The sequence below is a fragment of the Schistocerca gregaria genome, chromosome 5 (genome assembly GCF_023897955.1).
Source record: "Schistocerca gregaria isolate iqSchGreg1 chromosome 5, iqSchGreg1.2, whole genome shotgun sequence".
Lineage (NCBI taxonomy): Eukaryota > Metazoa > Arthropoda > Insecta > Orthoptera > Acrididae > Schistocerca > Schistocerca gregaria.
The window spans coordinates 64,261,920-64,286,047 of NC_064924.1; the positions used below are offsets into that span (position 1 = coordinate 64,261,920).

The window sequence follows — 24,128 nt, forward strand, 5'->3', positions numbered from 1 at the left end:
GGTGCATCCCCAAACTACATACAAGTACTACAGATCCACGTCCATTCAAATCTATCACCCCAACATCCTATGATCGTTATTCTCTCCCACCAAACAGAGAAAATGTAAGAACTATACAAGTTCCACTAACGTCATCCATTGTGGAACTCACCTAGGCACCATTGCTCGCACGATGATGCATAGCTGTGGTGTGGCTCCAGCGCAGAGAGGGAGACTTCGCAATGCTTTCCAAGAATAGCACAGTGTACAGCACTCCAAGCTTTCCTAACGGTATATCCTGTCTCTCACCGTATTTACACCTCAAAAGGTGCTGCTACTATCGCCTGTGTGGCACGATCCTATTAAATATACAGGCACTGCAGAGGCCACTTTAAGGTTTGATCACCTATACTCTAGGCGAATGATCCTATCCCACAGACTATACTAAATAGCATGAGATGCTCCCTTTGCTCCTGTTTAGTTGTTTGAAACAGTTTTCTAACACGTTTTTGTACAATGCCAAACATTGCGTTTTTCTGACACGACTTCGAGGCCTCTGCCTGGTTTTAAACATTAAGAAGTTCTGATCCACGGCATTTTGCAGGAAAGTAGATGTTGCACGGTATAAATCACGTTCTTATTATGGGTAGCATAGCACGCCACATATTGGCTGATATTAAATAAAAGATAGTTACAATATAAGGAAATTGGAAGTTTTACGGCGTTGGTGTAGGTTTCCAGACTACAGTCTGAAGGTGATTCACAAGCTCTACATTTAGACTCGTCTCTCACACTGAAGGAATAGAGTTGACAGGGTGAACAATTTCAGCAATTTCACAGTAACTTCAACACAGGACAATGATGTGACAGCATGTTTCCCCAATTTCAGTATCATAGCTAAACCACCCCTTCTCCATTCTGCGAGTATCATTGCATGCATGGATAGATGACTGAGCAGTATAGCCATTCCGAGTCCTCACCCATCTCGAGATGCGCCCATGTCGAGGATCTTAGTACTCCTTATCTCGCCGGCTGGAGTGGCCGAGCGGTTCTAGGCGCTTCAGTCCGGAACCGCGCGACCGCTACGGTCGCAGGTTCGAATCCTGCCTCGGGCACGGATATGTGTGATGTCCTTAGGTTAGTTAGGTTTAAGTAGTTCTAAGTTCTAGGGGACTGATGACCTCAGCTGTTAAGCCCCATAGTGCTCAGAGCCATTTGAACCATTTTTTTAACTCCTTATCGATGTATAGTAACACATTTCAAAGTGTCGTGATGTAATAGCAGACAGTTAAGAAGAACAAGAAAGGAATGATTTTTATGCATGATGGAGCTCCAGGTGGATAGAGTTCAACGCATTTTTACGTAAATCATCCAAGCTATCAACTCTAAAGTATTGTTCCAGAGTCTAGGATCAGTATCTGGAAAGTACTGGCAAGAGAGAGCATAAACACATGCAGGCTACAATATTCTGCTCTTAAAAGGGCTATAATGTTAGATCACCTGCATTTTCGACCAATCAGTCATATGGAATGTAGCGTTGGTACTATTTTATTGTGAGAAATATATTTCAAGCAAATGACATACATCCTTCTTCCCGGTTTCTCTATGATAAACTATGTTATCAAACTGTAAAACGAGAAAAACCTATAAAACACTTGCACTGCGTGATACAAGCACAATATAGATTTCTGGAGACGCATAGTGTCCATTGTTCACAACCGATCACGGTTCAGAAATTATACGATGCTTGCTTCAGACGTATATAAAATGGTCGTTACTAGCGGGGGATACCTCCTACACGGAAACAGATAAACGCGTAGCAGCATCGTCTGACAGGTGAAAATTACAAGTCGTTCCACCACTAACCCTGTAAACAGCACATCTGTCAGACAAATTTGTACACGGGAACTACAGCACCTCACAAGCACCTATTGCAGACTTAGTTATGACGCTGAAGTCTCGATTTTACACCCAAGATGCGACAGGGGGGTTCGTTTAGAGGAATGTGTCAAGTTTCATCACACAGGAGATGGAAGTCCTCTGATGACGAACAGGTTTACTGTTAACGATCGCAAGTAGACAGTGCTTTAAACCACACACACAACACATGGCTGTATACGACTAGAACACAGGCTATGTCAAGCGACTGATCCATCCGGACAGAACAGTGGAAAAATGACCTGCAGCAACATCTCCTTCTCTAGACTGCATCAGTCAACCATTAAACCGTCCTCCGTTACAGCTCCATCTCAATCGATCACCCCGTAAACTCTCTGTTATCCTTCAACGCAGATGCAAGTAAGTTACAGGTGCTCCTGAAAAGCATCAAACAGAGTAGTCAAATTGCATGTATCACTTGTACCGCAATAGACATACAGTACAATGCTGCCTCGATGGAAAAGAGTTGACTACCTCCATGATTCCCTTCGTTTCGATGTCAACGTTTTCTCAGATTACACTTGTTGCCACATACTTGTCCCCTTGTACAAAGTCTTCGCCGTGGACCATACGATACACAAGTACTTCATCGATTTCCCAACATTTCGGTGTATATTCGGTAAAAGTATATCTTTTGACTCGTTATTTTTCGCAATTTTATCGATTTTATGTCAGATCTATCCATGCGATTATAACATAACCTCTGTTTCTGTGTTCTAAAATTTCCTGTATATTTAGCACACTGATCTAGTACCTAGCACAAATGCACTGATCGGGAGGCGATATGGGGTGGGGGAAAATGCAGGGAAAACCACTCTGACTGTGCTGAACATGTTTTTATTTTGCAGGCAAAGCCTCCACCATGAGATCTAGACTCCAATTGATCTAGTACACAATACTGCCACCAGAGGGTGCTGTCATCCTTCCTGTGATATAATCCAAGATGGTCATCTGGAAGGGGAAAATGGCGCAAAAATAACCCAGCCTGTGTTGGGTTGCTAGATAGAGTCGGGATGGAGGTACTTTATTCATTTTGGAACAATTTATTTAGGGATGGAGTTATTTACCACACTGACACAAAACATATGCTTGGAGTCACGCCACACAGGCCACAGACCTGTAAACTACTCTGCAGACATGCAAACAGCTACTAATTTACAGAAATAATATCAGTACAGATATGCAGACTCCTCCTAAATAAAGCAGTACACAGTTGTGGAGACACAAAATCAACTCGTACACTGCCCAAAAAACGCATAGTGCAGCCTACAGACCTGCTCGTAAAATAATGCAAGACACGCAGTCAACGTACGCAGATACCGCCCACCAGCCACTGTCCAGTAGACCGCACAGTAGGCTACATGCATTCCCACGAAGTGATGTGGTCATCAGCTGTCAAACCATGTACAGATGTCCGCATGCATGAGGTGCCGAAATCCCTTTCGTACTTGATACCTGAGAATTCCTCTCGAAAGATATGTTCACCTAGGCACCATTGCTGACGCGACAGGGCGGGAGCGCAGATGCTCCAGGGACTCACGTACCGATGCAGCCATGAGCCACTGCCGGACGCAGGTGAAAGTTGCCTCTATTTTCGGGTATACAGTCAGTGTTATAGTGATGCCACAGAACTCCAAGGCGCGCTCACGCCGCTCCCATATACTAGACACCTCCAGGCAGCACGTGTCTTTATCGTCGATGACAGAGTAGCAAAGGGTGGATTGTTCCTAGCGCGACATGAGAAAATGTCTAACCAAGCTTAACTGCAAATAGCGCAGAATAACTTCGAATGCACTCTTCCAAGCGGTAATAACGTTATATCCCAGTCCACCATGTCTTACCCTTCCTGCTTTCAACACACACAAACGTTCCCACTGCTATGTAGATGCAACTATATTGGTTCTTTTCGAATTTACCTGCTGAATTAGTGATTCCATCGGTATCAAAGCACTATCCAGCTTTCCTTTCTTTCTGCAGAAAGTTCTGCAGTAAATTTATTTTCGACAGATCGCTAAATTGCATTGACAGTTAAACTCCCAAAGTCATGTACAGATCATCAAATATATACAAGACACTACAATATTGGAAGCCAGTAATATATTTACCAGTGTAACTACAATTAAATATTATGATTTCTGCTACAGTGTGACACTGATCGATCTACAGGGAATGTCTCCTCGTGACGGCTGAGCTTCTGGAACGAATCTCAGTATCTATAACGCACATAATTTCCACACAAAATGTCTCTCTCATACCCTCGCGGTTATCGATGAGCTGAATTTATACATCCCTCACGATAGGACACACAGTCATCCTCTCTATTCATAAGCATGGTAATTTTACAATGCAATATATACATATTTTACACAATGTAGGCCACAGTAACTTTACAATACAATATATACACATTTTACACAAACAGTGCACTTATCTTTTAAATCTGTAGAGCACCTGAAAAAATCATGGTATGCCTGCACTAACACTGGCTACATTTCGCAATGCTCCTCAGTCCTAGGGAAGCACTGTCAGCCTTTTATTTCTTTCTACAGACGTGACATTTAGCGGCAATAAACTTTTTACACTGATCACCATATTGCACCAACAACTAAACTACACAAACCGCCTTCCATATCGTCAAATATGGATAGACACTTACTCAGTAACGCTGCTCTCCTACTGAGGACAGGAGCTTGAATATTGGAGAGAGAAACAAGTCTCCAACCCTGCAATATATCATCACGTACCGTGTCGATGTCGTAAACATACAATTCATATCCTCCGCCAAACAAAATCACCTCTTTTACCTCAGAGCACCCTCAGCAGACGGAAGTTGCTCTCAGAACTGTTCTACAAATTCGGGATCGTTTTCCCTTCGGCACAAACGCATTAGTGTTTCTGCTCCGAACCTTCTTCCTGCTGGCCGCTCTGGCCGACAGGGTCTAGGCGCTTCAGTTTGGAGCTGTGTAGCAGGTTCGAATCATGCCTCACACATGGATACGTGTGATGTCCTTAATTTAGTTAGGTTTAAGTAGTTCTAAGTTTAGGGGACACATGACCTCAGACGTTGTGTCCCATAGTGCTTACAGCCATTTGAATCATATGAACCTGCTTCCTTGCTTGCTTGCTTCTTTATGCACATCTCCAGACTCAGGGATTACAAAAAGATACAAATTTTCCCAATGTTCCGCCATAATATTAGACCATTTTCGCCGTTCATCTCTATATCAAGCTCTAGGCAGTATCCTACCGATCGCTCACGCAACATAATTCCGAAGATGTAGACTGGGAATTAATTCTAGGTGGAGCTAGGTGGAGCGTGATCTAGACCACTCAGTAACTAGAAATAAACAGACGAAAAATGATATTTCCACCCGCGAATAGGGATCTCGGTGATGTAACAGATTCTAAATCAACCCTATAATTTTCATGGTCAACTAAGGTGTTTCTTATGTCTAGAGAAGCGGCAAACATATCTTCCACATGCTCGATGCACAGCCAACAATCCATTTCTCTCAACTAAATAAAGATGCGAAATGTGCAGAAGCAGACAACCGAAAAATTTACATCGGAGGGAATAATGGTCAAGTGCAAACGCACCTCCTTATTCATTCTCAAATTTCCATGCGACCATGAAAGCTATCCAACACATAGTAGGTATTAGTTCACTGTTCGTTCGTGTAGAGGACAACACGGTAAATTCATCTACATTCCAACAGGCATCTCTAGCCTGACTGATCCTACCATTAACGGGAAACGTGAATCACCCCTGCACAGGCCAGCAGCGTTGCAGGCCAGGCATGCAAAAGTAGAGTGTTTGTCCTAAGAAATCGGTCACTTATATATTTTATCCCAGTACTTACAACTAAATAATACGATCGCGGTCTCAATTGGATGACATTCAACAATGAGTGAAGTATAGAAAATACACTCTGCTGATGACTGTGGCTCTGGAAATGGAAATATCAGTACCGTTCTTACAACTTGACATACTCTTGCACGGTATCACGGTACTCCATGTCAGATCCATACCTTCCTTACGACTGGACATAGTCATTTCCTTTGTAGATGTCAGAACACAAACACATACTTTATAAGCGTGATGATCATATTCGAACACATCACGCACACCCTACTACTAAGTATAATACTTTGTCAATAACTGATCGCTGGTGATACGAAATAATAGTGAGAGAAAATCAATCATGGGTGGACATGTCTTGTAAGTTTTTCTGGTATGTGCTGCCATCATGTCCTAGAAAGAGAGACGTAATCGGCCAGATGTTAAAAAAAACTCTATCCTAACAACTGCTGTGGTCATGGTACTACAGGTGCAAGAGTCTGGACATGGGTGTAAAAACACAAAGAAGCAGGCACGTCTGGATCAGAAATAGTAACGCATTTGTACCGAGGGGAGGGGGGGGGGGGGAGGGAGAGAGAGATGAGCCACTCTTTTCACAACAGTTCTGAGAGTGACTTCGATCCATTGATGGCTTTCTGATGTAAAAGGGATGGTTTTGTATGTCAGAGGTTATGGAATGTATGTTTACTACATCAACACAGTACGAGGTGATATATTGCTGCGTTGGAGATCGGTTTCACACTCTAATATTCAAGCTCCTGTCTTCAGTGGGAGGGCACTGTAATTGAATAAGACTCTTTCCGTATTCGACGATATGTATGGCAATTGGAAAGGTTTAGTTGTCGGTGCAATATCGCTATCAGTGTAAAATAGTTTATTGCCGCTTAAGCTCACATCTGTAGAAAGAAAGAAATTGTGGACGGAGCTTCCCTAGGACTGAGGAGCCTGATGAAATATAGATGGTGTGAGTGTAGGCATACCATAATTTTTTCAGGTGCTGTACAGATATAAAAGATAAGTGCACTGTTTGTGTAAAATGTGCACACATTGCATTGTATAATTATTGTTGCCTACATTGTGTAAAATGTGTATATATTGCGTTGTAAAATTACTGTGGTTTATGTTGTGGCATGACTAGAGAGGATAACTGTGTGTCCTATCGTGCAGGATGTATAGATTCGGCTCATCGACAACCATAAGGGTATGAGAGAGATCTTTTACGTGGAAAATCATGTGCACTATATATACTGAGATTCGTTCCAGAAGCACAGCTGTGGCAAGGTGACATTACCTGTAGATAGATTAGTGTCAGACTGTAACAGTAATCGTAATATTTAATTGTAGTTACACTGGTAAATATGTTCCTGGCTTCCAATATTCTTGTGAGTCTCGTATGTATTTGATGATCTGTAGACAACTTTGGGAGTTTAACTGTCAATGCAATTTATCGATCTGTGCAAAATAGTTTTACTACTGGAACTCTTGTCTGCAGAAAGAAAGAAAAGATGGATGTTGCTTTGATACTGACAGCATCAGTAATTCAGCACGTAAATTCATTCACATCCTTTGTGCTGGGATATAGGTGCCTCTACATAGCAGTGGGAACGTTTGTGTGTGTTGAAAGCAGGAAGGGTCAGACGTGATGGACTGGGGTATACATTATGACAAGAGTGCATTCGATGTTATTCTGTGCTATTTGCAGATAAGCATGGTTAGATGCATCTCTCATGTCGCGCTAGGAACAATGCACCCTTTGCTACTCTGTCATCAACGATAAAGACACATGCTGCCTGGAGGTGTCTCGTATATGGGAGTAGCGTTAGTGCACCTTGGAGTTCTGTGACATCAGTATAACACTGAGTGTATACCCAAAAATAGAGGCAACTTTCATCTGCATCTGGCAGTGGGTCGTGGCTGTATCTGTGTGCACGTCCCTGGACTGTCTGCACTGCCACCCAGCCATTAAAGCAACAGTGCCTAGGTGAACACGTGTTTCGAGAGGAAATTCTCAGGTATCAAGTACAAGAGGGATGTCGCCACCTCATGCATGTGGCCATCTGTGACTGTTTTGACAATTGATGGCCACGTCTCTTCACAGGGTTGCATGTAGCCCCCTGTGCGGTCTACTGGACAGTGGGTGGCTAATGGTGACTGCGTATGTTGATTGTGTGTCTGTGGCATTATTTTGTGAGCATGAATGTAAGCTGTGCTATGCGTTATTTGGGCAGTGTACGAGGTGATTTCGACGAGTTGATTTCGACGAGTTGATTTCGTGTTTGTACATCTGTGTACTACATTATTTAGGAGGAGTTTGCATGTCTGTACTGAAATTATTTTGGTAAATTAGGAGCTGTTTGCTTGACTGCAGAGCGTTATTTAGGAGTAGTTTACAGGTCTGTGGGCTATGTGACGTGACCCCAAGCATGTGTTTTGTATCAGTGTGATAAATAACTCCATCCCTAAATAAATTGTTCCAAAATAAGTAAAGTACACTCCTTCCTGTCTCTACCCAGCAGCCCATCACAGGCTGAGTCATTTTTGCGCCATGTTCCCCCTCCAGACCACCATATTGGATTACATTACAGGAAGGATGACAACACCCTCTGGTGGCAGTATTGTGCACTAGCTCTGCATCTAGATCTCGTGGTGGAGGTATAGCCTGGAAAATAAAAACTTATGTCCAGCACAGGCATTTTTCCTACCTTTTCCTATACCATCTAGGATTACGTCATATAACAGACAACAGCCCTCTCTGGTGGTGGTGCTGTGTGCAAGGTCCAGACCTCGTGGTGAACACACTGTTTGCCGCTATCTTGGATAATGGTACTTGTGTAATATGCTTGATGTCATGGCTGGCATCTTGGATTACATCAAGAATGGACGATAGCGCCCTTTAGTGGTGGTACTGTGTAGTAGGTCAGTTGGATTGCGGACCTCCTGGATGGTGGTGGATGGTGGTGCTGTCTCTGATTATTTAAACAAAGACTGGCGCATGATTTCAACAGCTGACGATTAGCAAGCATGTTTGCAGAGTCTTTCAGGTGGATTATTATTTTGACAATTTAGGAGTTGTTTGGCTCTCTGGACATAAAGGTATTGCATTATTTATTAGTTGTTTGTTGGTCTGAAGGCTGTGCAATGCGTTCTTTGGTCAATTTACAATTAGCAAGTGCACATGCTGAGCATTATACGTGAGTTATTTATGAGTAATTTGCAGGTCTGTATCCTGTGTGGCATGTCACAGCAAGTGTTCTGTATCACTGTTATAAATATACTCCATCCCTAAATAAATTGTTCCAAACTAAAGTACACTCCTTCCTTTCTCCACCAGTCCAGTGCAGGCTGAATCCTTTTCCCATCAATCCCTAGGAAGAGGTGGCTGCCAGGTGACCTATCTACCCGCGATTTTCTTATGTTAGTAGAGGTGTGATGCATTATCCTGTTGGAATTTGAACTTCCCGCCATTTTTCTAGGGGAGGGGAGGGCAAGGGTTGTTAAGTTAGTGGTGGTAGCCCAAGTGAGCTATCTTCCCGCGATTTTCGTACGTTACTAGAGGTAACTGTGGTGTGATGCATAATCCTATTGGAATTTGAACTTCCCGCCATTTTTCTGGGGGAGGGGTGTAGAGGGGGTTAGGTTAGTGAAGGTTGCCCAATTGAATTACCTTTCCGCCAAAATACGCCATCTTAGATGACTTCACGTCCGCCATCTTGGATGTCTAGATACTGCCGTCTTATATGACGTCATCACCGCCATCTTGGATACATCTGGCAACAATGCAGAGTGCGCCAGAACACAGGTTGTCCCAATACTACAGACAACATTCCAGACGTCCAACACATAAGTCTACAAAGATACAATCTACAATACAACTACCAGTATTGCTGTTTTGTAGTTTATGTAATTCACTTCCATGTTACATAAATGAAACTATGTAGACATAAAGGAGATAGTTTCATATCCCATTATGAGTCCTGATTACCTGGAATGTGTGTACTTTTACACAAGTCAACCTTCAAACAGCGAGACCTCCCCACTTTCTGCTATGCATTCACCTATCTTATACGACCAGTCTAATTCTGGTAGCGGATTTCTCCTCAGGAGCTAGTGCTAATTAATAAAGTTACATAATGGAATTTTGTTAATTCAATGTATGCTGAGTGGGGTTTCCTTGAATCCACTGTTTGTTACTCTCCCTTGTATTGTATAATGTGCAATTTATTTGCCATGAATGTAAAGTCACACAATATAATAGTTTCAGAATTTACGAGGGTTGGAACTTAAATAGTGGCAACTATTTATTCGCAACCAATAGAGTTACATGTTTACACCTGTTACTGTCCTTCAAAGTAGTTACCAGCGTTGTGTAGAACCCATTGCCAACAATATGGAAGGTGTAGTATACCATTAGCAGAGCCTGTTCTATTGATGGTGCGAATGGAGCGATCTACTGCCTGTCGAATCTCTGGAAGAGTTCTGAAGTGAATACCAGCAAGTGGTTCCTTCATCTTTGGAATCAAATCAAAGTCATAAGGACTTAAGTCTGGGGAGTATGGTGGATGGTACAGTACTTTCCAGTCCCATTGACCAAACAGACAGCCATAAGTTGTGCTGTATGCACCCGCACATTGTCATGCAAAATGATGGGCGAGTTGTGCTTCTTCCGCAAAGTTGGTCACAGATGATGCTCCAAAAACGAACACTAATACCGTGCATTGACCGTCTGCCATGGAGGAACGTAATGTGTTAGGATAACACCATTACAGTCGTACATGAGAATCACCATAACTTTAGACTGCTCCATTCGCACCATCAACAGAACAAAATTAGAATTATATTAATACCTTCAGCATATGGTGTCTGTTCTTTTGGACATGTCCATATAAGTATGTAGTTCTGGCAATACTGGCCATGACCCTCTTCTTCTGTGCAGATGCATACATATTCCCCAAGCTCTTACGGGACTTAGTAAGAATGTCTTCCATGAGTAATGAGTGTGTTGGGGTGGGACACTACGAATGTAGTGTGTGGACATACAAGGTGAGAATGTGGGTCTCGCGGGAGGCGTGCGCGGGATGGTCCCTGCAGTCGCACTATCCTCTGTGCCCTCGGTGGCTCAGTCGGATAGAGCGTCTGCCATGTAAGCAGGAGATTCCGGGTTCGAGTCCCGGTCAGGGCACACATTTTCACCTGTCCCCATTGATATATATCAATGCCCGCCAGCACCTGAAGGTATTAACATAATTCTAAATTCGTTCTAGATGGCTACAGGTCATCAATGGTGTCTGTTCTTTCGGACATGTCCAAAAGAACATACACCATATCCATAGAAGTATCTCAACAGAAGAGGCTCTGTTTCTAGAGCCCATGAGCCAAGATCAGCCGGTCAGTATGAACAACCAAATGTTAAACCTAATAATGTGAGGAAACGTTTGCATTGCCATGAAGACGCACACTTGGTGCCCGACTGCCCAATGCAATGAGAAAGGAGGGATGGTGGCGAACAGTGTTGATTCCATTTGCGTGCAGACTGCTGTGTGAGTCTGTGTGTGTTAATGAAATGTTGCAGTAAGGTCTATGCTATCGCACATGCTGACTTACCACTAGTGTGCATTACCACCAATCATGCACGTGTTAGAGTCTGGTAGTAATGGGTCACTGGTGAACTACCATTAGTACAAGAAGATGTCCCATATTTATAAGTTGCCTGCTACACAAAATTCAAATGTGGTGTGTCATACTGTGAGTGAGAGGTCATTATCAGTAGTGGGCAGTGCTGTTATAAATTAGAATTCAAAGGCTCTCCTGGCGTATTCAATTCATCTTTGTTGGAGGTCTGAGGAGTGTCGTGCTCCTAGTATGCAGTTTCCTTAAGCATACTGGATGCATATTAAATATCGTAGAAAAGATCATAATGTTCGAATATGTGTAGGAAAGACGTATCTTAGTACATGCATCAGCAACAGAGTGGGGTTTCCTCTGTACAGGCAGAGAGGTCCCATTTGATATAGCCCACTTGAGAAAAGAGCAGAGATGTGCCTTGTTGGCAGTCTTCAGGCAGTACCGAGAAGTACTCACAGATAGGCTGGCGTCACCTACACTATCCAGGATGAGCTCTTGCTTATGGCCAGGTGTCAGTTCTGCAATCATCCTTCCAGATGTCATCTCCTAAGATGAGGGCATTAAGGGAAACTCTTGATCAACTTTTGACTGATGTAAATCGGCCAATGATCTCGCCACATGCATCACTGATATTTTTTGGTTCCCAAGGCCAGTAGCGAAGGGTATCAAGCAGTCGTGGATTACAGTACACTGAATAAAAAGGTGACAGGAATATGTACCATTGTCTGATTTTCATAATTGCTTTACTTGGTTTTCAAATGCTCATAATTTCACTGTTCTTGATCTGTATCAGACTTACCCCCAGGTATCTCATGTGGAGGAATCCAAGTATCTTACGGCTTTCTACATGAATTGGAAACTTTTTGAATATAACCAAGTTGTCCTCAGTTTGGCTACCAGAGACACTTATTATCAATCTTATTAGATTCTGTGCCTGGTGACTTAAAGTCAGCTATGTCTACAACTATCTAAACGATGTGGTTGCCTACAGCAAACCCTTCAGTGGGCAATTAGAGCATGCAGGTCAAGTCCTTCACTATTTCTGGGAAGCTGGGCAGATTGTTAAGTCTGATAGAGCTAATTTGGCCCAGAGACACATATCTTCCTTGGTGATTTTGTGTCCTGTGCAAGTGTGAGGGTGGACTATGATTGAATTAAAGCTGTTTCCCAGGTCCAAGGATTTAGCTGGACTCATAGGCATGACGAATTTTTTCTTCAAATTCATTCCGTTTTGCTACATTGAGTAGCCCCCTCGACTAACTGCAGAGCAAGTGTGAGCATTTACAGTGGAGCGCCATTTGATGCATGAAAGGTGACGCTGACTAGTGTACCAGCTAGATGTACCGGACGTGGGCAGGGAGTTTATCTTGCAGACAGATTCCTCGCATTGGGGCCATACTCCTACAAAAGGAGGAGGGAGAGATCAAGCCCACAGTTACAGCTACATGTCTTCATCCATAGTGGAAGGCAAACATCCAGCATACTGATTAGGAGTGCTAGTCATATTCTTTGGATTAGAACGATTCAAGTTTTACATTGAACATAAGAGATTTTGCTTAGAAACTGACAATGAGACCTTAACATGTGTGCTAGCTAGGTCACAGAAGACTGGGAGGATAGCAAGGCAAGCAGTGTAGATGTCCACCTTCTATTTCGGCATTCATGGTATGAGGGATATGGACAACTGTGCGACTGATGTCTTTAGCCAAATATTCCAACACGAATCTGAGGCTGCCAGTCTCGTCCAAGGCAAAGAAGAAGAGGCTTGTGCTTGAACGATTCTTAGGGAGAATCCAGGGCTGTTCAGAGGGTTAGATGAAAGTCAGGATGCAGATTCTCGATTATATGAAATAAAACGACAGCATAAGGGAGGAGAAGAGGTGCCAGGGTATTCCAGTAACGAAGGATTACTTTGCTTCCATACACACTTAGATGGCCAAGATAAAATCAGCCCAAACCCAGGGGTTAATCCCTCCTGTATTTAGATACTTTCATAATTCCTGGTTCTGTATGTGTTGATCAAGGAGCACCTCACTTTTTCTGTGTAGAGTGGTGAAGTCCGTAAATTACTCGGCCAGTGCAACAAGTGCTTGAGAGTTCCCAACACTCGTATAGGGCAGAGCATCGGATGGACAAGGTGTTCATTGATTGCTTGGGTCCTCCACCCTGTACTAAAAATGGTAATTGGGGTGTATTGGACATGGTGGACGCCTTCTCCCATTTTGCTTGGGTACTGCCAACATGTCAATCTAAGTCACTTATCAAGTGAACTCACAGACAAGGTGGGACGAATCGAATGGGTGCCTTAATTTTACCTTTAACGTGACTGTACATCAGACACACAGGGTCACTCCTTTCAATCTTATGTTCACATTCCCCCTTAACGTGCCACGTTCCTGCCTGTGGTCAACTAAATTACTTTCTTCCTGAAGACAATGCTCTTACGGTTATTAAAAGAAGTAGATAATCTGCAAGAAATAACATCTTGTTTACACACCAGAGGGAGGTTGTTGCTGAAAGAGTGCTACTTGCTGCAATAGATTAGCATACCATTAAGTAATGCCTCCTGTCCAGATGATAGTTGTGAGGTTACCATAACCAAGGCTGTTTCGCTCATGCCATATGTGACAACTGTGGTGTCCATTCAAGAACAAACCCACTCTGGCACATATAAATACTGGCTATCTGGCCACAATGGAAACGAATCAACGAGTAATTGAGTCGATGACCACTGTTAGATGGGCTTGTGCTGTGAGGTGTCAATGGGCATCCTGACAGGATTGCCAGTCTGGGTGTCCAGCCACAACATCGATGGGCTCAGGGTCGAACAGGCCGTCGCAGCGCACTGAGTCACTGGGCGGCTGCTAGTCCAGGACACTGCGATGCTAGGGTCGAGTTTGCACCCCAGATGCCTTTGCTCCTGTCAGTCGCCACGGCTGTGGCAGGCCGCCAGCATGTCCAGCACCTGGTGCAGTTTTGCCTCCCACCAGAGAATGCCGCCCTTGCAGGTCAGCCTGCCATCAAACCGAGCTGGGCATCGTAGCTCCAGGCGTCTTCATGACAATGCTTTGCGATCAAGTTCTGTAGGTTCAATGTCCACTACTCTGCGCCCACCTGTCTTGGGGACAAGTCCACTATTATAAAATACTGACAAGAAAGTAAAAGCTTTCTGTCCCCATCGATCTGCTTGTTTCTCACGCAATGCATTAGTTTCCGCTAGAGAACAGCCGCGAGCATTACAGAAGCTCTCCTGGATACTTTGTTGCCCTAGCGCTACAGGAAGGGTAGGTATTGCGCAAAACGGTCCTATAGATTGTTCCTAGAATGAATTGACCACACTGAAGCAGAGTGTGCATTGTTATGAAACTTCCGGGAAGTTCAACATTGTGTACAGGTTCTCCATGACGTCCTGTCTTTATAACTCACTAGTGTTGTTGGAGCGATCTAATGCTGTAATTTACAATATTAGAAGCCAAATTTTCTTGATGTGAGGTAGTTTATTTCATGACTAGTTTTGTCAGCTAGCTGTCATCCTCAGATTCTCAGAGCTACAACATACAGGTAGAAGAACGTTAATGTAGTAATCTGCATGTTCGTATAATATTTATACACAAGGGACCATATTAACTGAATGATAAAAATTACATACCCGCCAGAAGTATAATTACACATCAGTCTCGTCGCAATACTGCGAACATGCTCCATTTATATTAATACAGCTCCACACTGGTTTGTAAAATATATAAAATTTGCTAAATGAAATATCAATAGCATCAAATAAGGAGTACAGGACCAAAGAAAAGTGCATCAGTACAGATAATGTGTCGACGAAAGCTCAGGAAGACTGAGTCAATGCACCTCCTGAGTTGTCGACGCTTCGTCTTTACTGGTGCACCTGCTTTTGGTCACACACATATATATATATCGGACAAACAGTTGTGGAGCTGTATTGAAAACTATTCCACATAAAACAGTCTTGGCTTCTAATATTGTAAATTACATTCTTTCTTCTTAGAGTGCTGCCCAGTACAGCTAGGGATGCAGGAGAGTTTCTTTGAAGTTTGGGAAGTAGGAGACAGGTACCGATGGAAGTGAAATTGTGAGTCCTGGTGGTTAGTAGCGCTAGGATAGCTCAACCGGTAAGAGCATTACCCATAAAATGTTCCAGATTAGAGCCCTGATCTGACACACACTTTGAGTCTGCCGGAAAGTTTTAATGAATAATATAAAGGTTTTCATGCACACCTTTCTCTCCACAAAAAATACGGGATAATATTCCTGGCTCTCGAAAATGACTTCATATTTTCTGATGCTGAGTTGCTGGTTCCACCCACTACTTTGATGTTTAGTTCCCGACACGAGAAAGAGAATCTGAGCTCACCACGCAAAATATCAGTCACCCTGTTAAAATAAGACATAGGTCCAGTTGGAGCATAAGTGATACCAGGAGGACGTGTGGTCTTTAACCACTTTGTAAGTTATGACAGTCAGGTAGTCTGTATATAGGGTGATTTTGCTAAATGGGGACGAACTGCAGAAAATGATTCCTAAGACAACAAGCAGCAATAAGATCTTATGGTCTTAGGGCCAGAAATGCGTGGTGCTACGAGGTATTTATTAATCCATCATTCAGTGCCCGACATGGTGTGATGAGACTACCATTAGATAAGGTGTTTGGAGTGACCCTCATGTGACTCTAAGCATTTGCTAACACGACACAGCAGCAACTGGTGCACATGTGCCCTCCTATAACCTAATGGTGTCACAGGTAACACGACAGCAATGTTCCAGTGTTTGCACGTCAGGACAGGTTCTGCTACACGACTTGCGCAACTTATTTGATGTGCCTGCACAGCGAGACCTGGTTATCGGATCGTCTCATCTTATCCTTCAGCTGGGGTAGATACCTCTGCACGGTAATGCGGTAGTGATCTGGAGCACAGTCATGTAGTAGCCACAGTATCTTTCGTACCACAAAGCAGAAGAGGCAGGATAATCCATAGGAAATGTAGATATGCCTCGCCTGAAAGGCACTGTGACTGGTCCCATGAGGATGTCGCCAATAGCTCCCTGCCACACATTGAGGCTGAACTGGTGCTGATGGTTTGCTGCCACCATACCAGGGGGATTCTCCATAGCTCACAGGTGGGTATTTTGAGGATACCGTGCTGAATCATTATGGCATCACAGGGAACATGAATGCATTGTTCCATCTAGGATAGGCTCATTATAAATGACTTCTTTGATGTGTCCACACAGGGAGGTCTGGCAACTAGAACACCTCGTCTCTCCGTCCCATAAAGGTAGCCCCATCTATGAATAGCATGCAAACCCCAGCACTACGGTAACATATGTAACGATTTAGTGACAAAACTTGCTCCACAGAGACAATTTCGTAGGTAATACGGCCTGCACACGTTGCAAGTGATATGAATAGCGGCAGCTATCGTGGAGAATGTTCCAGACAGTCGTGTGTCTTGCCCCTTGATGGAGAGCCATCTGCCTCTCGATACCGGTGTCATATTCTACAGTGTTCAACTCCTTCCCTTGAAGACTTGTGTATGTCCTGAATGCAACTGCCTATCATGGTCACACATTCTCATTAGTGAACGTGACCCATTTAAATGATGGAACACTGTTGTAAATAGCTTAGGGTGTCTTTGCTGTCAACGGGAATACTAAAATGTAGACTTTCACTGCCGGAAATGGCATGTACATTATGGTTATCCGGGCTGTTATGCCGTGGTCAGTCAGTAGCGAGCCAGCGGGTGTGTTGGACCTTCCACGAGCTACAAACCCCCTTAAAGATGTGTCCCGCAGACGGGGACGAAACGTTGGGAATTGACACAGAATTCATCAACCGACCACTGCATAACAGCCCGGATAATCATAATGGACACAACGGGAATACTTTCTCCGGTTCAGTCGTCCTGGCCCCCGTCCATTGCTCTTTGCCTGTCCATATGTAAGGTCCGTGTCGGCCTATTCCTGATTGCCATAACGGGCAATCGTCTCGAATCACTGCATCACACGACGCATGGCCACATGACAGAGAATCGGCAACAGCAGTGAAACAGATGTCTCATTACACTTACATGTGAGAATGTCGCCGTTATGAACAACATTACTGCCTCCTTGAGTGTGGAGCTGAAACACTAGTACAGACATAACATTCCCACTTGCCTGGTGAGTTCTCGTGAATGCTTTCAGTTGTGACCTGGTGAAACTACTTTCTTCCAGGCACAGCTATGGGTTCTTTGATTGCTCATTGAGATGGCACATCAGACTAAGACACGTGAAATATTAGTTCACTTTATTACATAAATGAATAAACTTAACTTTGACATACTTCTTTGCCAGAGGAGTGCTGGATAATTTACAACTGTCATTAGCAACGTATAGCTTGATGCACTGATGAACAAATTGTTCTCTTGAGGAACAACGTTCAACATTAACAACACTGCAAGTTCGTCTGAAACTAACCATAGACTATGATGATAACTGCTGTAGCTGAGACCTCGAATTTGCCAGAGTTCTTGCCAGCCCGACAACATGTTCAGCTCAGCATGAGGGCGCTGCTATGCTGGGAGGGGAGGCGTGATCGTCAGTAGCGCCTCCATTACACCACTGTAAGAGCCAACGAACCCTAACTTATGTTTGTGGTATCGATTAATGTTGCCAATTTGGTGTGACAACACGATCTCTGTACGATGTGACACTTTCAAGCACTGAAACCGAAACTGTCATTGCTTTTTTGTCTCCACCTTCCAGTGGGTGTAGCACCGTCGTACGCTTTTCCAGCCAGATATCCATGTAATCATTTTTGCTCATCCTCTCAGCGGTCATTTTCTGCGGTTTGCCTCCATTTAGCAAAATCTCCCTGTATACCACTCATTTGTAAAATATCATCGGTGGACCGACACGGAGATGCGACAGATCTTTCGGATATAACCACGACCAAATTGTGAATGAATTAATTTATTTCATTTGTTGGTGAATCAACATGGGCGGTCCAGAGTGTTCACAAGAAATGGTGCACCGTTCGTACTCGTGTAAGTGAGTGAAAGAAGAGAGACCGAAAAAAAAATCTTGACTGGCAGGAACTGGAGATGAGGGTCTCGCCTTGTCAATGACAGTCTACATCTACATCTACATTTATACTCCGCAAGCCACCCAACGGTGTGTGGCGGAGGGCACTTTACGTGCCACTGTCATTACCTCCCTTTTCTGTTCCAGTCGCGTATTGTGCGCGGGAAGAACGACTGTCTGAAAGCCTCCGTGCGCGCTCGAATCTCTCTAATTTTACATTCGTGATCTCCTCGGGAGGTATAAGTAGGGGGAAGCAATATATTCGACACCTCATCCAGAAACGCACCCTCTCGGAATCTGGCGAGCAAGCTACACCGCGATGCAGAGCGCCTCTCTTGCAGAGTCTGCCACTTGAGCTTGCTAAACATCTCCGTAACGCTATCACTGTTACCAAATAACCCTGTGACGAAACGCGCCGCTCTTCTTTGGATCTTCTCTATCTCATCCGTCAGCCCGATCTGGTACGGATCCCACACTGATGAGCAATACTCAAGTATAGGTCGAACGAGTGTTTTGTAAGCCACCTCCTTTGTTGATGAACTACATTTTCTAAGGACTCTCCCAATGAATCTAAACCTGCTACCCGCCTTACCAACAATTAATTTTATATGATCATTCCACTTCAAATCGTTCCTCACTCATACTCCCAGATATTTTACAGAAGTAACTGCTATCAGTGTTTCTTCCGCTATCATATAATCCTACCCGACGGGAATTGCTAGTGTCACGGAATGCAGATCCATCTCAATCGGTCTTCGATGGGCGAAACAACACAGAAACTGGACATTAGCTGCCCCTTGCGGTGCAGTATCTACTGGCGAGTCTAGTCGTGACTTTTGCCCCTTATAAAATCATGCGAGGTGTCGAGTGGTCTGATGGTCCAATGAGGCATCCAACCACCAGGATGTGACGCACACAGTTCAGGTTGGACATGGTCCTGAGATTCTGTAGCGTTGTTTTTCATACAACCACCTCGGCCTTCTCATTCAGGCTACCGTTTACATGAACTAGGATGTCTATTCGAAGTTTCTTTGTGAAGAACTGGTACCCTTACTTCTACATCTTCATGGTGAGAATGCTGTGGGCTCTCGTCTCTTGTGAGATAGCAACACCCATGTTGACAGGTGTGCACACTTATGTACAAAGGGCGTAACAAGGTTTTGCACAAGCGTCTCATTTTTTTTTTTTTTTTTTTTTTTTTTTGCAGGAGGAGAATGAAATTTTTTGTGAACATACTTGGAACACGTAGCTATATATTGAGCCTACTCAATGTAGCCTCCATCAGCTGTGACGCATATGGCTCAACGTTCTTTCCATGAAGTAAGTGCATTTTGGTAAAATTCTGGGGATTGACTTTTACACCATCGCTTGACACGGGAAATAAGGTCTTTCTATCAAATATTTTACCGCGCAGGTGAGCCTTCAGACGACCAACGAGGTAAAAATCAGATGGAGTCAAGTCCGGACTATAGGGAGGATGAGGAACAATTTTCCAACCCATTTCGCTGATTTTCTCCTGCGTCATAAGGGCTGTATGGGGTTTGGCATTGTCATGATGTAGTCTGATGAGCTGACCCTGAACCTGTGGTCTGCGGGTCTTGATGGCACGTCGCAGTCAATGAAAATGACACCACACTGATCCCAGGAGGAGGAGGCCATCACCTTTCGTCTAGCTGTTCGTGAAAGTCTTGGTTTCTTCTTCCGAGGGGAAACCAGATGACGCCACTTCATGAATTGGGTTTTGCTCTCAGGTTCGGACAAAAACAACCATGTTTCATCCTGGGTAATGACGCCATCAAAACACTGTTTCCACTCTCTCGTATAGGTCTTCATGAGACCCTCCCACACATTCTTCCTCATCGTTTTCATTTCTCTTGTCAATAATATAGGCACCCAAAGTGCACAGATTTTTCTGTACCCTAGTGACTGTACCAGTGATACCACACTACCCAATGACAAAAAAGTCATTTCAGCAAGCTGTCGTGACGTCACATGTCTGTCATTTTCTACGATTTGATCAGTGGCCTCCTTATTCACATCACTCACTAGCGTAGATTGTCTACCGAATCGTGAGAGAAATCATCTTCTTTAAACCTGTGCAACGAACGTTGGATACTGCTGCGATCCATTGTGTCCTCCCCATAAGCAGAGAGCAACTTCCTGTGAATTGATGTACCAGAGTGATCACCGGTCTTGAAGAGGAACTCCATCACCGACCGTTGTCGCAACCTGACATCTGCTTCACGGTCCATTGCGGCTCACCTGTAAATAAAAGATAATACCAACTTATAGCTAAGTGTTCCAAGTACGTTCACAAAAAATTTCATTCTCCTCCTGCAAAAAATAAAAAAAAATAGACACGACTGTGTAAAACATTTTGAATGTCCTTTGTACACTATCCCATCTCGACTACCACGCTAAGTCTCCCTACGTTAACTGCACACGTAGCGCTCAACATCGCCGTAACTTGGTAGCTCAACGGCGTCTACGGAGCCGCGAAGCAATACTGATCTTGGAAAAAATCTTAGAAGATGGGTTAAGGAAAAGCAAGCCTACGTTTAGAGCATTTGTAGATTTAGAGAAAGCTTTTGACAATGTTGGTTGGAATATTCCCTTTGAAATTCTGAAGGTAATAGGGGTAATAGGCTATGTACAACTGTACAAAAACCAGACAACAATTAGAAGAGTCAATGGGCATAAAAAGGAAGCAGTGATTGAGAAGGAAGTGAGACAGGATTGTAGCCTATCCGTAAATTGAGCAAGCAGTAGGGGTAACCAAGAAAAATTTGGTGTAGGAATTAAAGCCCAGGAAAAGAAATATAAGCTTCTAGGTTTGACAATGAATTTGTAATTCTGTCAGAGACAGCAAAGGACCTGAAACAGTTGACCAGAATGGACAGTGTCTTGAAAAGCGCATATAAGATGAACATTAACTAAATCAAAACAAATATAGTGGAATGTAGCCGAAATATATCAGGTGATGCTGGGGGAATTAGGTTAGAAAACAAGACTCATAAAGTTGAGTTTTGTTACTTGGGCAGCAAAACACTGTTGATGGTAGAAATGAGAGGTTATGGTGATGATGATGTTCTCCTCGCCGTGTCCGGCGACAGCGACTCCATCAGTCGTTTATTCCGTATTGTGGCGGGTTCGGATGTGGCTTGCAAAGCCGAGCTTTGCTTTGAAGATCCAGTCGCACGAAGTGCAATACAGTTGCCCAGTGGAGTTACATGTATAGATGTAATTAAGCTTGGGCTTAGATATGCGGTGCTTTTGTTTATCGTCCAGGCTATTTAGGTGGATGTGCTCGATTTGTTCCGCACTCTTGTGTACATTCGAGCGCCACTCTGATCGGTGCAACGCAAGCTGCTCTCAACGTTTGCTCGGAATGCCACAGGCTGTGAGATGGCGCCTGATGGTGTCGTTTTGTCGGAAGTGTTGGCCACCTTGCCGCCGCATTCCACACGAGAGCTCTGAGTAGAACATCGCTCTGGAATGTCTACTGTCGTCCGTGTGTATGATATGGCCACTCCATCTCAGCTGGTGTTTCATTAAGAGAGCTTCAATGCCAGGCAATTTCAAGTGACGCAAAATCTCCGTGTTTGGAACACGCTCTTCCCATGCGGATAATTGATCTCAGACAGGGAAGATGAAAAGTGTCTAGCCTCCTAATGTCAGCTTTATAACAGCACCAGGTTTCCGAGGCGTAGAGTAAAGTTGGTAATATTACTGCTTTCTAGACCGCAATTTTAGTTTGTAATCTGGGATCATGTGATTTCCATACTCGGTGATTCAATTTGCCGAAAACTGCAATTTCTGTTGTCAGGCTGTTGTCGATTCTAGTTTGGCTACCTAGATATTTAAAGTGTGACACTTTTTCCAATTGTTTGTTGTCGGGCTTAATACTATACTGGAACCCCTAAGTGGTTGTTGAAGGACTTGCGCCTTGGTGATACGTACGACTAAACCTAATTTTCTGCAGGAGTCATTTAGCAGATTCATGCATGTTTGGAGAGATTCAGGAGAGTTAGCCATCATACATACGTCATCTGCGTAAAGAATTTCTAAGATAGCTATTCTATTTACGCGACTTTTTGTTATGAGGCGAGAGATGTTGAAGACACTTTTGTCTGTTCTCGAGTCAAGACCCATTTGACCACTGCAGGCTTTGGACGCGTCTCTCATAACAGCTGCGAAATAAAGTGAGAAGAGTGTGGGAGCCAGTACACAGCCTTGTTTTACGCCACATGTCACGGGAAACTGGTCTGAAAGCTCGTTTTCATGGCGGATTTTTGCCATCATGTTGTAATGAAACTGTCTAATCAAGTTAATAATTTTGTCAATGAAGCCGGTTTTCTTTAGTGTAATCCAGAGAGCTTCCCGTGCGACTCGGTCGAATGCTTTCAAAGTTATGTTTAATTTTGTCCTCATAAGTTGATGGTATGTCCAACCCTGAGCGCCTCTCATAGCACGTGTGATCAGTACTTCACCAAGATCTTTTTTCTGTACAATCACACAATTTAGAAGGTGCCAGTGTTTAGATCTTGAGTGCATCCACGTTGTTTTATATTTATCGGGCATTCGAAAATATGTATTTGTCAAACAGAGTTCAAATTCAGCACATAAAGTTAAAAGATCAAGACCATTTGAGTTGCATTTTCCGATTCCATGGCGACCAGTGACTCCATTCCAGGCATTGAAGTCACTGCCAACCCGAGCATTGAAATCTCCGAGCAACAGGACTTTGTCCGCAGAAGGAATGCCTTGAAATACGTATCGGAGATCTTGGTAGAACTTTTACTTCTCTTCATAGGGAGATGGCAGTGTAGGTGTGTAGACACTGATTAGGTGAATTCTTAGATGTTAGTTGAAGTCTGAGCGTTATGATTCCGTCGCTGATGCCTTTTGAAAGTTCCGTCAATGAACACGCCAGTTTATTGCATATGGCAAAGCCTACGCCACTTTCTGCCCTTTCGGTAGATAGTTTCCCACTCCAGTAGTAGGTGTAGCCTCCGAGCTGTTCACACAGCTCTCCGGAGTCACTAAGATGTGTTTCACTTAGGGCGGCCATATCTAGCCAACTCTCTAGCAATAAGTGCTGTCTTCCTCTGTGGACACTGATTACGATAATTATCCAGTAAAGTACGGACGTTCCATGTACCAGTCATAAAGTATTTAATGCAAGTATTTCCTTTATTATTTTTTCGACCGCAGATTTTGGTGAACAAGTGACCGCGGTTTGCCATTCGCACTGAGTTGAGACGGGCTATGCTTAGGCCACCTGTTCTAGGCCCCTCCCTGGATTAGGGAAAGCATTGCTATCCTAAATAGGGCTGCTTTGTCGTCTGATGAGCTGCCGAACCAGTCCTCCCGTCGCTGTCGAGTTCCACAACGACCATCACCGTCTGACTGCCTAACGTGCAGAGCACCAACTAAGGTTCGGGCACACCAACCTCTTCCCTCACCGTCAGTACACCATCGCCGCGGGACTGTTTTAAAAAAAACTCGTAGCCCATCAAACTTTGCCGGAGTGATCTGCTCGTGAATATAAGTCGACAAGCAGTTGCGCAGGTGCAGGTCTACTCTCTCGTCCCCAACCTCGGTTGGTAGTGGATCGCAAGACCAATACGACTGCCGAGAG

At 43.9% G+C, this 24,128-nt stretch overlaps 1 non-coding gene across 1 annotated transcript; it reads left to right on the top strand.

The window, feature by feature from the left end:
• The first annotated feature begins 10,880 nt into the window (after positions 1 to 10,880).
• Positions 10,881 to 10,955, top strand: Trnat-ugu (transfer RNA threonine (anticodon UGU)). Its single transcript has one exon. It is a non-coding gene; the product is annotated as a tRNA-Thr (tRNA).
• Positions 10,956 to 24,128: the final 13,173 nt, after the last annotated feature.